This window comes from Saimiri boliviensis, chromosome 12 (genome assembly GCF_048565385.1).
Source record: "Saimiri boliviensis isolate mSaiBol1 chromosome 12, mSaiBol1.pri, whole genome shotgun sequence".
NCBI lineage: Eukaryota > Metazoa > Chordata > Mammalia > Primates > Cebidae > Saimiri > Saimiri boliviensis.
The window spans coordinates 103,965,489-103,988,711 of NC_133460.1; the positions used below are offsets into that span (position 1 = coordinate 103,965,489).

General features: G+C 45.4%; 1 pseudogene; it reads left to right on the plus strand.

Moving 5' to 3' along the window:
* The first annotated feature begins 6,672 nt into the window (after positions 1-6,672).
* Positions 6,673-16,922, plus strand: LOC141580660 (cell cycle checkpoint protein RAD1 pseudogene; annotated as a pseudogene).
* Positions 16,923-23,223: the final 6,301 nt, after the last annotated feature.

The window sequence follows — 23,223 nt, forward strand, 5'->3', positions numbered from 1 at the left end:
CCCCTACTGCACCAGACATTTGCTCCTGCACTGGACAGTTGCAGAACCCCTGGAGAACCTTTGTGTTCTGGAGCCTACTGCAGGCTCTGGCCTGCTGGAGGGGCCTGATAACAGCTGTACATCTGCGGCTGCAGCCGCTGCTGCCACCAGCATCATCTTTTGCAAGGGAAATTGCAGTCTTCTCCATTGGCCTTCCTCCTTTCAATGCATTCTCCACACAGCAATCAAGTGATCTTTTTGAAAAGATAGGAATCAGTCTATGCCACTGTTTTCTTAATGTCTTCTGTGGCCTCCAATAGCATTGACAATGAAATCCAGACTCCTTGTTGTGGCCTATGCAACCCTGGAGGATATGGCCTATTGGCTTCGTTTCTTTTCCTCTTCCTCGCTCTGATTCAGCCTCCTGGGCTTTTTCCAGGAGGTATATTTTCATCAAATATACCAAGCTCTTTCCCACCACAGGGCTTTTGCCCTTGTTCTTTCCACTTTCCTATTCCTAGAGCTGGGCTGTTCTCATCTATCAAGTCACCACTCAAAGGTCACCTTCCTCATCTCCTTTGAAAAGTGGATTCCCCTCATTACTCTGTATGCCATCACTGTTTATTTCTTTCACGGTGCTAATTATAAGCTGATATGGTTTGGCTGCCCAAATCTCATCTCAAACTGTAATTTTCACATGTCAAGGGAGGAACCTGGTGGGAGGTGATTGGATCACGGCTGCGGTTCCCCCGATGCTGTTCTCCTGATACTGAGGGAGTTCTCATGAGATCTGATGGTTTTAAAAGTGGCGGTTTCCCCTGAGCTCTCTCTTTCTCCTGTTCTGCCATAGCAAGACATGTCTGCTTCTGCCTTCACTTTCTGCCATGATTGTCAGTTTCCTGAGGCCTCCCTAGCCATGCGGAACTGTGAGTCAGTTAAACTCTTGTTTGTAAATTACCCAGTCTCAGGTAGTGTCTTTACAGCAGTGTCAAAATGGACTCATACATAAGTGCTATCTATTTTGTTTGCTTGCTTGTTTGTATGAGTCTTCCCAGCTAGAATCTAAGCTCCACCAGTCTCCTGTTGTCCACTGTACCTCTAGGTCCCAGCACAGTATCTGGTGTGTCCAGCAGGCATCAAAGTAACTGATGGAAGGCATGCCAGGTGCTATGTGGTCTAGGTCCCTGGGTCCTGTAGCATGCCTCTTTGTGGAAACCCAAAGCCTGGCAGAATTACCAGAGCTGTACCTGTGACCCAATGCAGCTCAGCCCCCAACCATCCAGTCTACAGTCAGAATTTCATCTGGCCCCAGCAGCCAAAAGGAGTGGAAATGCAGAGCTAGCAACAGTTTACCTCCATCATTTCGACTCCCTGTTGCTCCTGGTATTAACTCTGGTTTCACACACTTCCACTTCAATTAAGACTTGGCACATTTCAAAATACCTCTGCACAGCAGGACACTGATTGAATTTGAGGTGCAGGGAAGCCAGTTGGAAAATATAATAGTGAAATCACTGGTCCCTTTATATTGTAATTAAGAGCTTGAACAAACAACTATTACACCTCCTTTAATGTTCCATTCTGTTCCAAATGGATCTGGAATAAGTATAGTAACTTATACTGTTTTTTTTTTTTTTTTTTTTTTTGAGACAGAGTTTCGCTCTTGTTACCCAGGCTGGAGTGCAATGGCGCAATCTCGGCTCACCGCAACCTCCGCTTCCTGGGTTCAGGCAATTCTCCTGCCTCAGCCTCCTGAGTAGCTGGGATTACAGGCACGCACCACCATGCCCAGCTAATTTTTTGTATTTTTAGTAGAGACGGGGTTTCACCATGTTGACCAGGATGGTCTCGATCTCTTGACCTCGTGATCCACTCGCCTCGGCCTCCCAAAGTGCTGGGATTACAGGCTTGAGCCACCGCGCCCGGCCCCTCATACTGCTTTTAACCTGCCCCATTAGACCTGTCCATTTTGACCCATAGTGCTTTTGATTCAAGGTTCCAGTCTGTCTCTCAGCAGCACTGTTTGTACACAACGTGGGTCAAGTTTGTAATGTTTGTAAATTTTGAAAATGTGTTTTGAGTTATTCAAAAAGAAATTTGTTTCCCTGCATTTTCAAATATAAAACCTCTGAGCAAATATGTAATTATATATTTTAAATGTTCCCTTTTACTCATATAAATTATGGTCCATCCATTCAACAAAATACTATCCAGTCATTTTAAGTGTGGGGAATTAATAGGCTTTAACATGCTCAAGATTATTGTTAAGTGAAAATGGCAAGTTGCAGAGCATTAAGTATAACATCTCTCTGCTGTGTGTAAATGCATTTTCTTGTAAACATGGCTTATTTTTGGAAAGAGACTCTAAGTCATCTCTGGATGAAAATAGCTGTAATGATAATCGCTAACATATATCAGATGCTTGTTCTCTGCCAGGCATTGCACCAAATGCCTTTTCTATCCTCCAGTTAATCTGCATAATAACCCTAAGAGGAAGGTATTATGACTACCTTACATTTATAGATTAGGAAACTAAGGCCAGAGAAGTCAAGTGACTCAGCTTCAGCATTCTATACTATTTGAGGTGGGTTTTTCTTTTTTAAATACTGAATCTGCATTACTTCTAACATAAAATAACACTATTAAATATTTTAAGATCGTCCCCTCTTCTGGGATTTTGAAACTGAGAGGGGCAATAGAAATGTTCAAACCCAAGTTCTATTGTGGCAGTGAATGAGAACCCAGGTTGTGCCAGGCGCAGTGGGCAGTGGCTCATGCCTGTAATCCCAGCACTTTGGGAGGCTGAAGCAGGAGGTTTACTTGAGCTCAGGAGTTTGAGACATGCTGGGTAACATGGTGAGATCCTGTCTTTACAAAAATAAAGTTAGTTGGGTGTGATGGTACATGCCTGTTTTCCCAGCTACTGAATGAGAAGGGAGAATCACTTGAGCCCAGGAGATGGAGGCTGCAGCAAGCTGTGATTGTGCTACTGCAGTCCACCCTGGGCAACAGAACAAGATACTTTCATTAAAAAAAGAAAAAAAGAAAATTGGGCACAGTGGCTCGTGCCTGTAATCCCAGCACTTTGGGAAGCCAAGGCAGGTGAATCACTATGTCAGGAGTTGGAGACCAGCCTGGCTAACATGGTGAAACCCCATCTCTACTAAAAATACAACAAAAAAAAAAATTAGCTGAGCATAGTGGTGGGTGCCTGTAATCCCAGCTACTGGGGAGGCTGAGGCAGGAGAATTGCTTGAACCCAGAAGGCAGAGGTTGCAGTGAGCCAAGATCGCGCCACTGCACTCCAGCCCGGGCAACAGAATGAGACTCCGTCTCAAAAAACAAACAAGCAAACCAGAGGAAACACAGGTTGTATTACTTCTAGGCAGGTGCCCTTTTTCTCAGTCTTGTGTGGAGAGGTGTTTGAGAGCCTCTGGGCTCATAGGCAGAGCTCAGTAGAAGCAGGAGGAGGAAAGGCCAAGTTAGAGGCCCTCAGGTGCTGCTGCCTCTGGTTTTGGGTGTAATTATGGATGGGCTGACCCCACTGCCTACCACGGCGACACTAAAGGAAGCCTCCACACTGAAGAGCAGCACTGCCCCCAAAGTAGCAAGGAAAATTCAAAGTCAATTGTTAGCTGCAACCTTTTATCCAACAGCATCTGGATAAAATTTATTAAAATAATCATTGTGATGCCAGACCACAAACATTCATTTGACACCCACAACTACCCATAAGCTTGACTGTCCCCATCTGAACAGCAAAGAATTTGGCATTTTGTGAAATCAAGTGATGTAAGTCTCACAAACAACTGCAAGGGTAGGACTGACTTGAACTCAGTCCTGGTGCTCCACTAATTCCCACGCTGGGGCTCCGGTGGAGAAGCTGATGGCAGCCAGATGTCACAGTTTTTGTATGTTGAGCCCTCCCTCTTTAAGTATCCTTCACCCAAACTGTGTGTGATCTGATTTGGCTGTGTCCCCATTCAAATGTCAACTTCAGCTCTACCTCCCAGTATTGCTATGTGTTGTGGGAGGGACCCAGGGGGAGATAATTGAATCATGGGGGCTGTTCTTTTCCATGCTATTCTCATGATAGTGAATAGGTCTCACAAGATCTCATGGGTTTATCAGGGGTTTCTGCATATGCTTCTTCCTCATTCTCTCTTGCTGCTGCCATGTAAAAAGTGCCTTTGGCTCTCCACCATGATTATGAGACCTCTCCAGAACTGTAAGTCAAATAAAACCTCCTTTTCTTCCCGGTCTGGGGTATATTTTTATCGGTAGCATAAAAATGAACTAATACTGTGGAACATATAAAAAATGAACAAGGCTGGGTGCGGTGGCTTGCATTTGTAATCCCAGCTACTCAGGAAGCTGAGGTAGGAGAGTCACTTGAGGCTGGGAGTTCAAGACCAGCCTAGGCAACAGAGCAAGACTTGTCTCTAAAAAATTTTTCCTAAATAAGAAATTAGCCGAGCCTGGTGTGGTGGTGCGTGCCTGTAGTCCCAGCTACTCAGGAAGCTGAGGCTGGAGGATCTCTTGAGTCCAGGAGCTCTGGGCTGTAATGTGCTATGCTGATCAGGTGTCCGCATTAAGTTCAGCATCAATATGGTGACCTCCCAGGAGCGAGGGACCACCAGGTTGCCTAAGGAGGAGTGAACCAGCCCAGGTAGGAAACAGAGCAGGTCAGAACTCCCGTGCTGATCAGTAGTAGGATCACGCCTGTGAATAGCCACTGCACTCCAGCCTGGGCAACACAGGGAGACCCCATCTCTTACAAAAGAAAAAAAAAATTTTTAAGCTATTTAATTTTTAAAATATAAAAAAAAGAAGAAATTAGCTGAGTGTGGTGGTGCATGTCTGTAGTCCCAGCTACTCAGGAGGCTGAGGCAGAAAGATTGCTCGAGTCAAGGAGTTCAAGGCTTCAATGAGCTGTGATCATACCATTGCACTCTAGCCTAGGTGATAGAGCAAGACCCTGTCTCCAAAAAAGAAAAAGAACAAATACAGGCTTCTGCTTCATGGAACAGCCTTCAAAAGGAGCCTCTGTTGTGCTCCCAAGTCATTTCCACACTGGAAGAACAGTCAGCAATGTAGCATCTGTTATCAGATCACTTCACTGCTACTTCCCTAATAACCTCCAAAACTGCCCTGAAACTTAGAGACATTCCAAGATTGATTGCTGTGTGTCCTGAAGTTTCCTTCTGGGCTCCGGTTCCTCAGCTTCCAAGGACTAACTGTTTGGACACCAATTGAACCCTGTTTCTATTAAGAACACTGAGGCCCCACTGCAATCTGAAGATTGGAAATTTGAAGGCTTGGGCTCTTGTCAACCTTGGGAAGGCTCACTGGGGTCTGAATCTCACACCCTAGAAATCTGGGGTCTTGAACCCAAGATTTTGGGGCAGTTTCTTTTTTCTTTTTTTTTTTTTTTTTTTTTTTTTTGAGATGGAGTCTTGCTCTTGTTGCCCAGGCTGGAGTGCAATGGCGCGATCTTGGCTCACCAAAAACTCCGCTTCCTGGGTTCAAGTGATTCTCCTGCCTCAGTCTCCCGAGTAGCTGGGATTACAGGCACCCGCCACCATGCCCAGCTAATTTTTTTTTTTTTTTTTTGTATTTTTAGTAGAGATGTGGTTTCACTATGTTGGTCAGGCTAGTTATGAACTCTTGACCTCAAGTGATCCACCTGCCTCAGTCCCCCAAAGTGCTGGGATTACAGGCGTGAGCCACCACGTCTGGCTGATTTTGGGGCAGTTTCTAAAGGACTTTCTGGTGCTAAAAATGATGGTGGAGGACAAAGGTATACCCAGCTACCCTCTGGGCACTCCCTTGCTAGTACTTGAATACTGGGCTGGCTAGACTCAGACACACAGGCACAGACACACACACACACACACACACACACACACACACACCTGTCTCATATCTTTGGTCTTTGCTTGCTCTTTCCCCTGTTTCAAATATCCTTTCCGCCTTACTCCACACAGCTGACTATTACTTAATTATGGGGATTCAGCTTAAGGATCACTTCCTCAACCCCAAGCTGAGCTAATGTTTTCACAGCATCAGGATTGAGCACCATCCTAGACTATTACATAGAAATGGCCTGGTAATACAGCTCCTCCACTGGACCAAAAGTCCCTGAGGATGGGACCTATGTTTGGCTCTCTGTGGTTCTCAGAGTCTCACCGGATGCCTGCTGCACTGCAGGTGCTCAATGCAGGTTTGTCGCTCTGTCCAGCGATTGTGTTCTCAGCCTCCAGGTGGCCTCTTCCTTGTAGCATGGCCAGATTCCCATCATGCAGACTCATTACATCCGCGCCAGGGCTTGTAAGTTTGCTGCTTATCCAAGGTTCATCTGCAAGAAGCTGTAATTGAAACAGCTTCTAGGATGGAAATATCACTTCTAGAATTTAATTTTCGAGCTTACAGCCTGGGTTGTTCAAGCTGATCACAGGAAACGGTTGGAGTGCGGGTGCTCCCTGTGTTGAATCCAGATGGGTGTGTTTACTAGGCTGAGAAATGTTAATCCTGTCTTTGACCTAGAAATGTCTGGCATTCACTTTGGAGGGAAATAGAAAAATAAGGTAATACATCCAGCCAGGCTCAGTTAAGTTTCCCTGAAAGAATACTTTTTTCAAAACAAGGCAGGGAAAGGGTCTGCCAGTTCTAACCTGGGGCTATTGGGAGGACCTTTGCCCAAAAGGAGGTAGTGTACAACTATCATTGATTTTGAAAGTTCAACAGAAACATTCTGGGTAGTCAGTCTTTAGTATCATTATAAGGCTGGCTAAATAACCTTGGGCCTGAATGCTGACAGGTGCATGCTTGGGGCTAAGGAACAGAGATCTGAATCTGTTCTCCTCTGAAGGCCATATGTAACTGTGTACATGAAGCCAAATGACAATGAGAAAAGCCTGCACATTTACTGAGCACTGGCTTCTTGCCAAGCATTATACTAAGCACTTTACATTTTTTATATCCTTTGAGGTAGATATCACTACTACTAATCCCATGTACAGTTGAAGAAACGAAGATTCAGTGAGTGGCCAGCAGGGCTCCTATATGCTTTGCAAACACTTTTGCAACTTTAAATGATTTTTTTTTTTTTTTTTTTTGAGATGGAGTTTCACTCTTGTTGCCCAGACTGGAGTGCAATGGCTCGATCTCAGCTCAGTGCAACCTCTGCCTCTCCGGTTCAAGCGATTCTCCTGTCTCAGCCTCTGGAGTAGCTGGGATTATAGGCATCCACCACCACGCCCGGCTAATTTTGTATTTTTAGTAGAGACGGGGGTTTCTCCCTGTTGGTCAGGCTGGTCTCAAACTCCCGACCTCAGGTGATCTGATTACAGGTGTGAGCCACCGCACCCAGCCAACTTTAAATGATTTTTAACCCTATCATGTGCTGGTACTTCAACCAGCCCAGCTGGCGGGTGGTCCCTCCTGTCCTGTGTAGTAAAGACCCAAGATCCTCTGGCAAGTACTCCCCAGGCAGCAGGGGAGTAGGGCCCATTTGTTCCTAATAAACGTTTCTTCCATGCAGCAATCAGCCCCTCAAGAAAAAAAGACAACAGCTTCAGTAATTAAATAGGCGACCAGCAACCTGCCTGCCCAGCTGGAGCTCTCTGAGACTTGGTTTTTGTTTCGTTTTGTTTGTTGTTGTTGTTTGTTTTTCTGAAACAGGGTCTGTTGCCCATGCTGGAGTCCAGTGGTACAATCTCGGCTCACTGCAACCTCCACCTCCCAGGTTCAAGCAATTCTCCTGCCTCAGCCTCTTAAGAATTGGGGACCGCAGGTGCACGCCACCACACCTAGCTAATTTTTGTATTTTTAGTAAAGATGGGGTTTCACCATGTTGGCCAGGCTGGTCTCAAACTCCTGACCTCAAGTGATCCTCCTGCCTCAGTCCTGCAACGTGTTGGGATTACAGGCCAGTGCACCCGGCCTGAGACTTTGTCTTCAGTTACAAGTGCAGTGAGCAACGAGGGGAAGGAAGAGAGCTTTTTGAAGCCACGTGACCCTGGCATGTATTTCTGGGTCTCCTGTAGCACCTTTCCACGGATGCTCGAGAGACAGGAGAGGAGGGAAGAGCCTCCCTCTCTCAGTCAAGAGTGCCACCTTGTGATGCCAGTCCAGAGAGAACTGAGCATCCCTCTGGCCCCTGAGCTCAGCCCTGTGAATCATCCCCACAGCCCCTCCCCTGCAGTAGGCTCTGTTTGTGGTGCTCTGTAATTAGTTAATGAACTATCTGAATGATATTTCTTTAGTCATTCAACCAGTCCCATCCTCAGGGTAGTAATTGTATTTGAGGTTATTTAAAAACATTATTGTATCCAAATAGAGTTTACATCAGCAGACAGCATGATTAGTAATCCTGCTATCCATGGTGTTTCTAAATTGTGCTATAAACTGCCTGGTGAATCGTGCAAAAATGGCTGGAACCAGCAAAGAACAGTGGAGCTTCTCTGGCAAAAACAACCAACTGTCTAAGGGGAGAAGCAGTAAAAGCAACTTGTGTCTAGAAACCAGCTGACTTCAGTTTAAAGCAGATTGTTTTCAAGAGGCTCTCCACTAATCTGGTCACCATCTTTGGATGTGAACTAACTCTTCATTATCTTTACAAGAAAATACTTGGACAGGAGTGGAGGACTGGGCTGAAGAGTGGCAGGAGCTGCTTCACTTCATCCATGGTTTCCTGGAGCTGCCTTGCTCCTCCTCAGGAAATTTGCTGGGAGGAGCTGTCCTCCTTCCAGACCCCCCTGCAAAGGTGTTTCATGATCTGCAGGAGCAGACTCCAGCAGCATCCCTTGGGGCTGAATGTGTAGTGGGTGATTCCCCTCCTGACCCAACAGATTTAAGACGAGAATGATCAGTACAGTGTTTTGGCCAGCCTTGACAACATGAGGAATCTCTCTACTATCTTGAAAGCTGTTCATTTCCGAAAATATGCCACGTGTTTTGCAACTAAAAATGGAATCAAAGTGACAGTGAAAAATACAAAGTGTGTGCAAGCAAATGCTTTTATTCAGGCTGGAATATTTCAAGAGTTTAAAGTTCAGGAAGAGTCTATTACTTTTTGAATTCATTTAACTGTCTTTAGACTATTTATGTATTTTTGGATCAAGTCCTATACCAGGGACTTGAACTGCACTTTGGATGTGTTACCAAGGTTATGGTTACTCTTTGATGCTGTTCCTGGAAGAAGGAGGAGTGGTGGCAATCTGCAAAATCAATAAGCAGGAACCGGAGGAGACCCAGGACTTTGATTTCTGCAGCACCAATGTTATTAATAAAATTATTCTGCAGTCAGAGGGGCTCTGTGAAGCCGTTTTCTGAACTGGATATGGTGAGTGAAGTCCTACAAATTACGACGTCTCCTGACAAGCTTTATTTCAGATTATCTACTTTTGTAAATGCAGGAAATTCCCACCTTGACCGTCACAAAGATTCTGATTTAATGGAAGCATTTCATTGTAATCAGACCCAAGTCAACAGCTACAAGATTTCCTTACTGAAATCCTCTACAAAGGTGTTAGTTCTGTCTTGTAAGCTATCTATTCGGACAGATAACCAAGGCTTTCTTTCATTACAGCATATGATTAGAAATTAAGATAGACGAGTAAGTTTTGTGGAATACTACTGCTGCCCTGATGAAGAAGTTCCTGAATCTGAGTCTCAGTATGACAGTTCACTGATATTAATGTGTACGTTCATGACAGATGAAGTTCTCATTCTGAGTACAGTAGTCTTTATAATTTCATATTGGATTTTCTTTTCTTTCTTTCTTTTTTTTTTTGAGATAGAGTCTCGCTCCAGCCAAGGCTGGAGTGCAATGGCGTGATCTCGGCTCGCTGCAACCTCTGCCTCCCAGATTCAAGTGATTCTCCTGCCTCAGCCTCCCAAGTAGCTGGGATTACAGGCACACACCACCATGCCCAGCTAATTTTTTGTATTTTTAGTAGAGACAGGGCTTCACTATGTTGGTCAGGCTGGTCTCAAACTCCTGACCTCAGGCAGTCCATCCGCCTTGGCCTCCCAAAGCGCTGGGATTACAGGCATTAGCCACTGCACCTGGCCTCATATTGGATTTTCTATAGAGAAGAAACATGGAGAATAAAGGAGCAAGGTCCGTGTTCCCTAATAGGTGCTATGTGTTTTGTAAATATGTTTTGTAGAGGAGAGGGCATGTTAATAAATGTTTTCATGTAGTTGTGGATTATTCAGGACTGTCCCGTAATTCTGTCTTTTGAAGTCATGGGAATGATTGTGATCCAAGATGAATAAATTATATGTTCTATTTCAGTAGAACATTTCAAGATTCTAAAGATGTAAGGTTTGATGCAGCTACCTGAAATGTTCTTTTATTTATTTACTGTTAGAAAAAGCAAAGACATATGGACATTGCTTATTTGTTTGAATTCTAGAGACTAGATCTTAAAGCAGTGCTTCTCAAAGTGTTATGCCCACACTAGCATCAGAACCACCTGCAAAGTTGTAGCAAACTCTGGGGAGGAGGCCAGCATTCTGTATTTTAACAAGTTTCCCCAGGAGATCCTGATGCGTGCTAAATTTTGGGAACCACTGTTTTAACGGAAATTTTTTGTGTGTGTGACGGAGTCTGGCTGGAGTACAGTGACATGATCTCGCCTCACTGCAACCTCTGCCTTCCAGGTTCAATCAATTCTCCTGCCTTAGCCTCCTGAGTAGCTGAGATTACAGGCATGCGCCACCACACCTGGCTAATTTTTGTATTTTTAGTAGAGATGGGGTTTCCTCATGTTGCTCAGGCTGGTCTCAGACTCCTGATCTCGCGATCTGCCCACCTTGGCCTCTCTCGAGGTGGTGCATGCCTGCAATCCCAGCTACTCAGGAGGCTGAGGCAAGAGAATTGCTTGAACCTGGGGGGCGGACGTTGCAGTGAGCCGCGATTGCACCACTGCACTCCAGCCTGGGTGACAAGAGCGAAACTCCATCTCCAAAGAAAAAAATCTTTTAGTAAAGCACCCAGGACAAGGCCACTGCCCAGTCCCAGGTGTTAGGGTTTTAAAGTTTCTGCATAGTATTTTAGTTATTTCTGTACATGTTTTTTTTACCTATTGCCTCACAACAGAGGTGACACGTACATGTTTTAATGCTCCTACTAGATCGTAAATTCCCTGAAGGCAAGATTAATGTTTGCTTCCTTTCTATGTCTTCATGCTTCTTATACATGGTAGAAACTCAGTAAATGTTTGTTGAATAAATGAACACTATATTTAAGGGAAATTTTTTTTTTTTTTTTTTTTTTTTTTTGAGACGGAGTTTCACTCTTGTTACCCGGGCTGGAGTGCAATGGCGCGATCTCGGCTCACCGCAACCTCTGCCTCCTGGGTTCAAGCAATTCTCCTGCCTCAGCCTCCTGAGTAGCTGGGATTACAGGCAAGTGCCACCATGCCCAGCTTCTTTTTTGTATTTTTAGTAGAGACGGGGTTTCACCATGTTGACCAGGATGGTCTCGATCTCTTGACCTCGTGATCCACCCGCCTCGGCCTCCCAAAGTGCTGGGATTACAGGCTTGAGCCACCGCGCCCGGCCCTGGGAAATATATTTTTTTCACTATATTTAGGTGAAAAAAATTGCAAAATGTACTTTAGCCATGCATTAATGCAAAAGTTCTCAAGATAAAGTTAATTTGTAGCTGTAAGTATATCTGAGATCTAGAATGATATATCCATGTCAGTTGCTAAGAGGATCAAATGAGATGTGTATGAAAACCTCTTCAAAAATGGTAACGTTAGGGCCAGGCATGGTGGCTCATACCTGTAATCCCAGCACTTTTTTGGGGCCGAGACAGGTGGATCACTTGAGGTTAGGAATTTGAGACAAGCCTGGCCAACATGGTGGAACCACATCTCTACTAAAAATACAAAAAACTGGCTGTGCATGGTGGCACACACCTGTAATCCCAGCTACTTGGGAGGCTGAGGCAGGAGAATCGCTTGAATCCTGGAGGCAGAGGTTTCAGTGAGCTGAGATCACACCACTGCACTCCAGCCTGGGCAACAGAATGAGACTCCATCTCAAAATAAAATACAATTAAAATTAAAAATGGTAACACAGCAAACATAGGTAATCGGCTATTGGTTTATATAAAATACATATATATACATACACACACAAACACACACACACACACACATATATATATATATAGATATATAGATAGATAGATAGATAGATAGATAGATAGATAGATATAGAGAGAGAGAGAGAAAGATTTCTTCTATGCTTCTAGTGGAGCAGCTGCTAATTCCAGGGCATAAACTACCCTTAGTATGTAGACTGGCCACCAGTCACATGAGTCAACAGTAAGCAACTAGCAAGTGCTTATATACAAGTAAATACAAGGAATTTTTGTTGTAAAAAAACAAAAAAGTAGATTAGTTATCTATTGCTGCCTAATACTTTATTCCAAAACTTAGCTGCAGGAAACAACAGCCAACACTTACCATCTCACAGGGTTTCTGTGGGTCAGAAATTTGGGAGCAGCTTGCTAAGTGGTTTTAGCTTGACTGGGGCAGGAGGATCCATTTCATGCACACGAATACTAAGTTGGTACTGACTGTCGGTGATGACCTCAGCTCCTCCCGGTGCGACCTCTCCACAAGGCTGCTTGAGTGTCTTCACAGCATGGTGACTGGCTTTCCTCAGAGGCAGTGATTCAGGAGACCACAGCAGAATCTGCAGTGTCTTTTATGATGTGTCTTGGAAGTCACAGTCATCTCGTCTGCATATCCTATTGGTCATGCTCCTACCTTATTCAATGTGGGAGGACACAATACCTGAAGGCAGTGGTCATGGGGCCATCTTGGAGGCTGGCTACCACAAAGGGGAACTGATCTCAGAAATCAAGAATGGTAGCTACAGCCCAGCCAGGCTTCCCAGAGACAGGAGCTGGAGGGCGTCCCAGGAGCCACGGCAGCTCAAGGCACTTCAGTGATGGCCATCCCCATGTCTTTACTCCTCTGGTTTCTTCCTCTTCATGTGACTCAGCCACACCCCTTTGGTCTTCACCTGCCAGTTCTTCCCATGTTTCTTAGTTCACATGGCTAAAAGCAGAGCCTGATGGTTCATCTTTTTTCTCAGGTCATCACAGGTCACATGCCAGCCTATGGGTTGGCTTCCAAGGATCAGCTCTAAGCCCAGGCATAGGGGAAGCAAGGTTCACATGGTCCAAAACATTATCCCAGGGCTGTGGTCAGGACAGTCTTGCTAAGATGAAATAATAGGTGGGACAGAGCTTGGGAAGTTTGGCCTGCTACATATGGCTACTGCTCACTAGACATTATGCTGGATGGAGGGGCCACAGATAGAGTGAAGAAAGAAAAATGGATGGGGCACGGTGGCTCACACCTGTAATCCCAGAATTTTGGGAGGCCAAGGTGGGTGGATCTCCTGAGGTCGGGAGTTTGAAGTCAGCCTGGCCAACATGGTGAAACTCCATTTTACTAAAACACAAAAATTAGCAAGACATGGTGGCATGTACTTATAATCCAAGCTACTTGGGATGCTGAGGCAGGAGAATCATTTGAACCCAGGAGGCGGAGGCTGCAGTGAGCCAAGATCGCACCACTGCACTCCAGCCTAGGTAATAGACTCTGTCTCCAAAAAAAAAAGCCGGGCACGGTGGCTCACGCCTGTAATCCCAGCACTTTGGGAGGCCACGACGGGCTGATCACCTGAGGTCAGGAATTTGAGACCAGCCTTGCCAACACAGTAAAACCCTGTCTCTATTAAAAATACAAAAAATTAGCTGGATGTGGTGATGTTTGCCTGTAATCCCAGCTACTGGTGAGACTGAGGCTGGAGAATTTCTTGAACCTGAGAGGCAAAGGTTGCAGTGAGCCAAGAATGCACCATTGTACTCCAGCCTGGGCAGCTAAGTGAGCCTCTGTCTCAAAAAAAAAGAAAAAAAAAAAAAGAAAAAAAGAAAGAAAATGGCAGACACATAAATTGATCCCTGGCCTCTCTGTTTAGCGAGGCTATAACCAAATAATTTGTGCATAATAAGACTCTATCTCAAAAAAAAAAATCCTAAGGCCAATTTATGTCTTACTGACCATGTTTATAGAGTGACTTCAGAGAAAAAGCAAGCTCCTAGGCCTCTTTTTTTTTTTTTTTAAATGGTGTCTCACTCTGTCTCCCAGAGTAGAGTGCAGTGACGTAATGTTGGCTCACTGCAACCTCTGCTGCCTGAGTTCAAGTGATTCTCAAGCTTCACCCACCCGAGTAGCTGGGATAACAGGCACACACCATCATGCCCAACTAACTTTTGTATTTTAGTAGACACAGGGTTTCACCATGTTGGCCAGGCTGGTCTTGAACTCCTGGCCTCAAGTGATCTACCCGCCTTGGCCTCCCAAAGTGCTGAGATTACAGGTGTGAGCCACCACATATGGCCACTCCTGGGCTTTTTTACTCAGAGAAATGAGTTGCTCTGGTGATATCTGGCCTCAGGTGGGATGGTCATTACATTGCAGGAGCCCCTGGAAGCTTCATGGCCTGTGGTTAAGAGACCACCCTCTGCAGCCAGCCAGCTTGAGCTTATATGGCCCTCTGATTCTTGCTACTGTGTCACCTGGGGTAGGTTCCTTGAGCTCTCTGTACCTCAGTTTCCTTGTCTGTGTAATGGGAGTGATACCAATAACACCTCACTCTTAGGGCTTTTATGAGGATTAAGTGAATCCTCTAAGGATTAAACTCTTTGAAGAACTTCACATAGCACATAGAAAGTATCATATAAGTGTTTGCTGTTTTTATTATTATTTTAGTGTAAATTTACTGATCTGCAACTTTCCTCTCGTTAAGGTACATCTACAACAAATTATCACTTTGAAATAGCCGTCCCAACGATACTAAGTGGAACTAATCATCTGTCACCAAGGGTGTTGCTTTTTTATTTGAAACAGGGTCTTGCTTTGTCACCCAGGCTGGAGTCCAGTGGCACAATCATACCTCGCTGCAGCCTCAACCTCCTGGGCTCAAGTGATCCTCCCACCTCAGCATCCTCAGAAGCTGAGACTATAAATGCATGCCACCACGCCTGGCGAATGTGTGTGTTTTTCATAGAGATGGGGTCTTGCTATGTTACCCAGGCTGGTCTTGAACTCCTGGGATCAAGTGATCTGCTGACTCAGCCTTCCAAAGTGCTGGGATTACAAGCGTGAGCCATGGCATCTGGCCTGTTGCTTCCTACTCTGAAGTATAGTTTGAGTTGATCTGTACTTGAGCCCATGGGGCATGCTGTTATAGGCCCAGGAGTTCAAATCCTGGCTCTCCATTCACCAGCTATGTGATCTTGGGCAAGTTTCTTAACATCTCTGACCCTCAGTGGTCCCTATAAAATGACAATTATGATGGTACCTATTTCGTAGGTATTTGTGAGGATTGAATGAGATCATGCTGGTAAATTGCTGAGCACAGTGCCTGGCACGAATATATATTCAGTCAAACCCATTCTTGCCCCAGCCACATCATCTCTCACTAAAACGTTCATGTTAGCCTTTTTTTCCCTCTGCCTTGCCCTCTGGTCCTTGAACTTATATGGGAACCTGGAGTCTGCTTCCAATGTTACCCTCCTGCAAGGCATTCTCCACATGGCAGCCAAATGATTTTTTAAAAACACAAACCTGATCATGTCACTCTTCTGCTTAAAATTCTGCAAATGGGCCGGGCGCGGTGGCTCACACCTGTAATCCCAGCACTCTGGGAGGTCGAGATGGGCATATCACCTGAGGTCAGGAGTTTGAGACCAGCCTGGCCAGCGTGGCGAAATCCCATCTCTATTAAAAACACAAAAATTAGCTAGGCATGGTGATGGGCACCTGTAATCCCAGCTACTTGAGAGGCTGAGGTAGGAGAATCGCTTGAACCCGGGAGGTGGAGGTTGCGGTGAGCTGAGATCGCGCCATTGCACTCCAGCCTGGGCAACAAGAGCAAACCTCCATCTCAAAAAAATAAATAAATAAATTCTGCAAGTGATTCCCATTACCCTTGGGATAAATTCTCGCATCCCTATAGAGGCTTCCCTGGGCCTAGTCTACTTCATCAGCCAGAGCCCTATTCAGTACGCGCCCACCTCGGTGGCCTTGTCTCATTCCTTGAAGATTCCTTAGCACAGACCTTCACACCTGCAGTGGAGCCGTTTCTCCCCACAGAATTCCTGCCCAGCTAACCCGACTCACCCAACAAGACTCAGCGTACATGTGACTTCCTCGAGATGTCTTCCCAACCTCCCGACTTGGAGGGTACCTTCCACATTTAATTTCTCAAGGCATTTATTCTACTTCTTCTTAGTGTTAACAATTGCACCAAAATTATTATCTGTATAACTTGAGTGTCAGAGTTTGTGTTGTTCACAGAACATCCCCAGAGTTTTGTGTGGTGTCCAGCCCATAGCAGGCACTTGATAAATATTTAAAGATTGGGTGGATGAATACATGCATGCACGAATGAGTGAATGAATGAACAAATAGAAGTGGCATTCCCAGCCCGAGGCCTACAACCCACTCTGCAACACCACTCTGCAGAGCCCTGCATCACTCTGCCCTTTCTTGCTCTGTGGGGGCAAAGGGGCATGCCATTTAGAACCCAGCAGGCTGAGGACAGGCACCCCTGTCACAAAAATCAGAGCCCCCAAGTCTTTCCAGAGGCTGAGACAATCCAGTCCTCTGCTCTGTTAATGCTCCCGGTGACCAGGAGCTCACTCCTACTTGTTAGTAAGTTCTTCCCAATCTCAATCTTAATTCTGTCTCCTTAAGAGTTTTCACCCATTTGTGATATTTTTATTTTTTTTGTGACTTCTGTATTTTCTAACTTCTATTTATTTATTTATTTTTGAGACAGGCTCTTGGTCTTAGGCCGGAGTGCAGTGGCACAATCAGGGCTACTGCAGCCTCGAATTCCCAGGGTCAAGTGATCCTTCTGCCTCAGCCTTCCAAGTAGCTGGGACTACAGGTGCGTGCCACCATGCCCGGCTGATTTTTTTTTTTTTTTTTTTTTTTTTTTTTTGGAGATGGAGTCTTGCTCTGCCACCTAGGCTGGAGTGCAGTGGCACCATCTCAGCTCACTGCAATCTCCGCCTTCCAGGTTCAATTGATTCTCACACCTCAGCCTCCTGAGTAGCTGGGACTGTACAGGCACATGCCACCACGCCTGGCCAAACTTTTTGTATTTTTAGTAGAGACGGAGTTTGGCCACATTGGTCAGGGTGGTCTTAAACTCCTGACCCCAAGTGATCTGCCTGCCTCGGCCTCCCAATGTCCTGGGATTATAGGCATGAGCCACTGTGCCCAGCCAACTGGCTAATTTTTTTTAAAAAAAATTATTTTATGTAAATACAGGGTTTCCTCTTTTGTTGCCCAGGCTGGTCTTAAACTCCTGGGCTCAAGCAAACCTCCTGCCTCAGCCTCCCTCAGCGTTGGGGTTACAGGTGTGAGCTGCCACATCCAGCCATCCAGCTTTCATAGAGTATATACAAATTGCTTTGGTAATTAGAGAGAAAACAATCAATTTTAAAAAATTCTAACTGCAGAATCTAGTTCTCCCTTTATGTTAACAATAAAGGGGGCCAGGTATAGTGGCTCATGCCTGTAACCCAGCACTTTGGGAGGCCGAGGCAGGTGGATAACCTGAAGTCAGGAGTTCAAGACCAGCCTGGCCAACATGGAGAAACCTTGTCTCTATGAAAAATACAACATTAGCCTAGTGTGGTGGTACGTGCCTGTAATCTCAGCTACTGGGGAGGCTGAGGCAGGAGAATCATTTGTACCCAGAAGGCAGAGGTTGCAGTGAGTTGAGATTGTATCATTGTATTTTAGCCTGGACGACAAGAGCAAAACTCCATCTCAATAAATAAATAAATAAGGGGGAAAAAAGAGAAAGAACCATGTTGCTGGCCTCCTCTCCCACATCGTGTTGGTGACTGAGTCCAGCACAAGCACAGCTTGGCCTTTGTGTTTGGACCACCTGCCATTTGCACATACAGTGAGCTGCCACTAACTAGGGAACACTTTCCCCAGTTTTCAAAATGTGCCTTAACCAGCCTAGTGTTGGGCCCTGAAATAGTCCTGGGACTACCAGTCCCATCCCAGAGGGCACAGGCTGCCTCGCCAGGTATAGAGCCCTTGAGGGCAAAGATTGCCTGCTCCATTTCAAGACTGGTCTTGGCATCCTGTGGCCAATCAACAGTACAGAATTGCTGCATGAGTAATCCACAGGGTTTTTGTGGGTTTTTTTGTTTTTTTGGTTTTTTTTTAGACAAAGTCTTGCTCTGTTGCCCAGGCTGGAGTGCAGTGGCGTGATCTCGGCTCACTGCAACCTCCACCTTCCGGGTGATCTCGGCTGACTGCAACCTCCACCTTCTGGGTTCAAGCTGTTCTCCCACCCTTAGCCTCTTAAGTAGCTGGGATTACAAGCACACACCACCATGCCTGGCTAATTTTTTTGTGTTTTTAGTAGAGACATGGTTTCACCATGTTGCCCAGGCTGGTCTCAAACTCCTAACCTCAGGTGATCCTCTCGCCTCGGCCTCCCAAAGTGCTGGGATTATAGGCATAAACCACCTCACCCAGCTGTAATTCACAGGTTTTGAATGAAATTAATCTGGAACAGAGGAACTTCGGGAAATCATAATAAGTTTTCCCCAGGTGCAAGTGCATTAAGCTCTATGCTTGTACCTTAAAAGAACAACCCTAAAGAGGACTGGGCATGGTGGCTCATGCCTGTAATCCCAGCACTTTGGGAGGCCAAGCCAGGTGGATCATTTGAAGTCAGGAATTCCTGGCCAACATGGTAAAACCCCATCTCTACCCAAAATACAAAAATTAGCTGGACCTGTTGTCACACACCTATACTCCCAACTGTGCTTGGGAGGCTGAGGCAGAAGAATCACTTAAACCCAGGAGGTGGAGGTTGCAGTGAGTCAATATCTCACCACTGCACTCCAGCCCGGGCAACATAGTGAGACTCTGTCAAAAAAAAAAAAAAAAAAAAAAAAAAAACCCTAAAGAAAGCAACATTATACTGAATATTGACAATGAAAAAAAAAAAAAAAGAAAAGAAAAAGAAAATAAAGAAAACAACAAAAAGGCCAAACCAAGACTTGTTGGATGATAAGCTTCCTTTATTCAATTGTTTATTTATTTATTTATTTTGAGACAACGTCTCACTGTCACCCAGACTGGAGTGCAATGGCGCGAGCTTGGCTCACTGCAACCTCTGCATCCCGGGTTCAAGTGATTTTCTTGCCTCAGCCTCCCAAGTAGCTGGGATTACAGGTGCATGCCACCATGCCCAGCTAATTTTTTTGTATTTTTAGTACAGATGGGGTTTCACCATGTTGGTCAGGCCGGTCTCGAACTCTTGACCTCAGGTGATCCACTGCCTTGGCCTCCCGAAGTGCTGGGATTACAGGCGTGAGCCACTGTGCCCAGCCTAAAATGTTAAATATGTTTTCAAACAAGCAAATGTTTCATATATCATTTATGTACTTAAAAATTATTAACATTTAAAAAATCAAAATATAAGTTCAGGTATAGTGGCTCACACCTGTAATCCCAACACTTTGGGAGGCTAAGGCAGGAGGATTGCTTGAGGCCAAGAGTTTGAGACCACCTTGAGCAACATAGTGAGACTTCATCTCTACGAAAAATGAGAACATCAGCTGGATGTGGTGAGGCACACCTGTAAGGATTACTTGAGCTGAGGAGGTCAAGATATAGTGAGCTATGATTGCACCACTGCACTTAAGAATGGGCAACAGGTCGAGACCCTGACTCTAAAAAACAAACAAACAAAACGTAAATAAGGAAAATGGTGTTAAATATTCCTTTTTACTTACTAAGAACAATGTTTCTTTTTATTAGTGAGAAGTAATAAAATTAAAGCAGTTTGGTCTGTCAGGGTAAACAGCTGCTCCCTGGTAGAAGAATGTGATCTTTAGACACAAACATCAACAACCGAGAAAAATCATTAAACCGAGGCCAAATTTCCACTGAGACCCACGGGAAGTAATGAAAAGAATCCTTCAAAATGTAACAACATATTTTCTTTTTTTTTTTTTTTTTTTTTGAGATGGAGTTTTGCTCTTGTTTCCCAGGCTGGAGTGCAATGGCGCGATCTCGGCTCACCGCAACCTCCGCCTCCCGGGTTCAGGCAATTCTCCTGCCTCAGCCTCCTGAGTAGCTGGGATTACAGGCACGTGCCACCATGCCCAGCTAATTTTTTGTATTTTTAGTAGAGACGGGGTTTCACCACGTTGACCAGGATGGTCTCAATCTCTCGACCTCGTGATCCACCCGCCTCGGCCTCCCAAAGTGCTGGGATTACAGGCTTGAGCCACCGCGCCCAGCCACAACATATTTTCTATAAAATGGAAATGGCTTCTGAGAAATGTTCTGAGGGGTTTGTTCACCACAGTTTGGGAAAAGAAAAACGTGTTTTCAAGCACAGCAAAAAGAGCCTGTGTCCAGCAGCCAAAAGATGATACAGAATACCAAAGTCCATAAAAGTTGATCCTAGAAAACTTTTTTTTTGAGACAGGGTCTTGCTTTGTCACCCAGGCTGGAGTGCAGTGACTTGATCTTGGCTCACTGCGTCCTCCACTACTTGGGCTCAAGCCACCCTCCCACCTCGGCCTCCTGAGTAGCTGGGATTACAGGTGTGTACCACCGCACTCAGCTAATTTTTTTTTTTTTTTTTTTTTTAAGATGGAGTTTAACTCTTGTTGTCCAGGCTGGAGTGCAATGGCAGATCTCGACTCACCACAACCTCCGCCTCTTGGGTTCAAGTGATTCTCCTGCCTCGGCCTCCTGAGTAGCTGGGATTACAAGTATGTGCAACCATGCCTGTCTACTTTTGTATTTTTAGTAGATACGGGGTTTCTCCATGTTGGTCAGGCTGGTCTCAAAGTCCTGACCTTGTGATCCGCCTGCCTCGGCCTCCCAAAGTGCTGGGATTATGGGTATGAGCCACCCGCACCCGGCCTCAGCTAATTTTTTTTTTTTTTAATTCATAGTCTTGCTCTGTCACCCAGGCTGGAGTGCAGTGGTACGATCTCAGCTCATCACAACCTCCACCTCCTGGGTTCAAGCAATTCTTCTGCCTCAGCCTGCCGAGTAGCTGGGATTACAGGCACCTGCCACCATGACAGGCTAATTTTTCTATTTTTAGTAGAGACGGAGTTTCTCCATGTTGGTCAGGCCGGTCTCAAACTCCTGACCTCAGGTCATCCACCCAGCTTGGCCTCCCAAAGTTCTGGGATTACAGGCATAAGCCACTGCGCCCAGCCTAAAAGATTTTTTATAGAGATGAGGGTTCACTATGTTGCCTAGAATGGTCTCGAACTCCCAGATACAAGGGATTCTCCTGCCTCAGCCTTCAAGAGCACTGGGATTATAAGCATGAGCCACCACACCCACCTGGCCTAGATAATTAACTAGCCATTCCCAGAAGGTGGGAATACCCTATGCTTGCCTTATTTACCTTTGTATTTCAGACCCTACACACTGACTAACACACAGCAAGCCCTCAATAAATATAAGGGTCTTAGTTCAAGAGCAACAAAAGATCTGATAATGTGGCAATAACAGTACATTACATTTTTTTTTTTTTTTTTTTTTTTTTTTTTGAGACGGAGTTTCGCTCTTGTTACCCAGGCTGGAGTGCAATGGCGCGATCTCGGCTCACCGCAACCTCCACCTCCTGGGTTCAGGCAATTCTCCTGCCTCAGCCTCCTGAGTAGCTTGGATTACAGGCATATGCCACCATGCCCAGCTACTTTTTTGTATTTTTGTAGAGACGGGGTTTCACCATGTTGACCAGGATGGTCTCGATCTCTTGACCTTGTGATCCACCCGCCTCGGCCTCCCAAAGTGCTGGGATTACAGGCTTGAGCCACCGCGCCCGGCCCAGTACATTACATTTTACAGTCAGTGGCAATTTACTGTTATTTCATTTCTCATCTCCGGGCGATGAGACTACAAATGTTCTTTTTCGTATTTTTATTCATTATCTGAATTGTTTACAAGGATGTATTTTGAAATAGAAAGTAATGAAATTGACTCCCTATTAGGAAAAAGCAATTCTCATAACCATCGTTGCCAATTTTTTTGACATCCTTTGGAAAAGGGTAGGGAGTTACTACTGCCATCGACTGTAATTCAGCAGAAGGGAAAGTCAATTCATTCATTTCATAATATTTATTCAACACCAACTCGTGGGAAGAATGGAACTAAGAAGGCATGAGGAATGTATATGTGCCCCAAATGCCAGCTTACAGCCTAAGGAGAGAGACAGTGAACACACACTGCCATTAACAAGCGTCCAGGTGCAATGGTGACAGCTGCTATGGGGGAGGTGCCAGGGCTGGGAGCACCTGTGATCCCAAGATTGGTCTGCTTGGGCCTAGCTCCATATGTTTGCTCTTACAAATGTGTGTTTCACTGAGTACCTGTTATGGGTTGAATTGTGAGCCCCCACACCCCTGCCAAGTTATATGTTGAAGTCCTACCTGAGGATATCAGAATGTGAGCGTGTTTGGGGATAGTGTTGTTGCAGATGTCTTTAGTTAAGATGAGGTCATTCTGGAGTAGGGTAGGCCCCTAACGTCCTTGTTGAAAGGGAGAAATTGAGGCTGGGTGCAGTGGCTCATACCTATAATCTGAGCACTTTCAGAGTTCGAGACAGGAGAATCACTTGAGCCCAGGAGTTAGTGACCAACCTGGGCAACATAGTGAAACCTCATCTCTATTTAAAAAAGAAAAGGAGGTAGCCAGGTGTGGTGGCTCGCGCCTGTAATCCCAGAACTTTGGGAGGCCGAGGCAGGTGGATCACCTGAGGTCGGGAGTTTGAGACCAGCCTAGTCATTGTGGCAAAACTCTGTCTCAACTAAAAATAAAAAAATTAGCCAGGCATGGTGGCAGGCATCTATAATCCCAACTACTGGGGCAGCTGAGACATGAGAATTGCTTGAACACGGGAGGCAGAGGTTATAGCAAGCTGAGATCGCGCCACTGCACTTCAGCCTGAGCGACAGAGCAAGACTGTCTTAAAAAAAAATGGAATTTGGACACAGGCAGGCATACAGAGAGAATGCCATGTGAAAATGAAAGCAGAGATTAGGGTGATGCCCAGCAACCTACCAGAAGCTAGGAGAGAGGCATGGAACAGAGTTTTCCCTTACAGCCCTTAGAAGGTACCAACCTT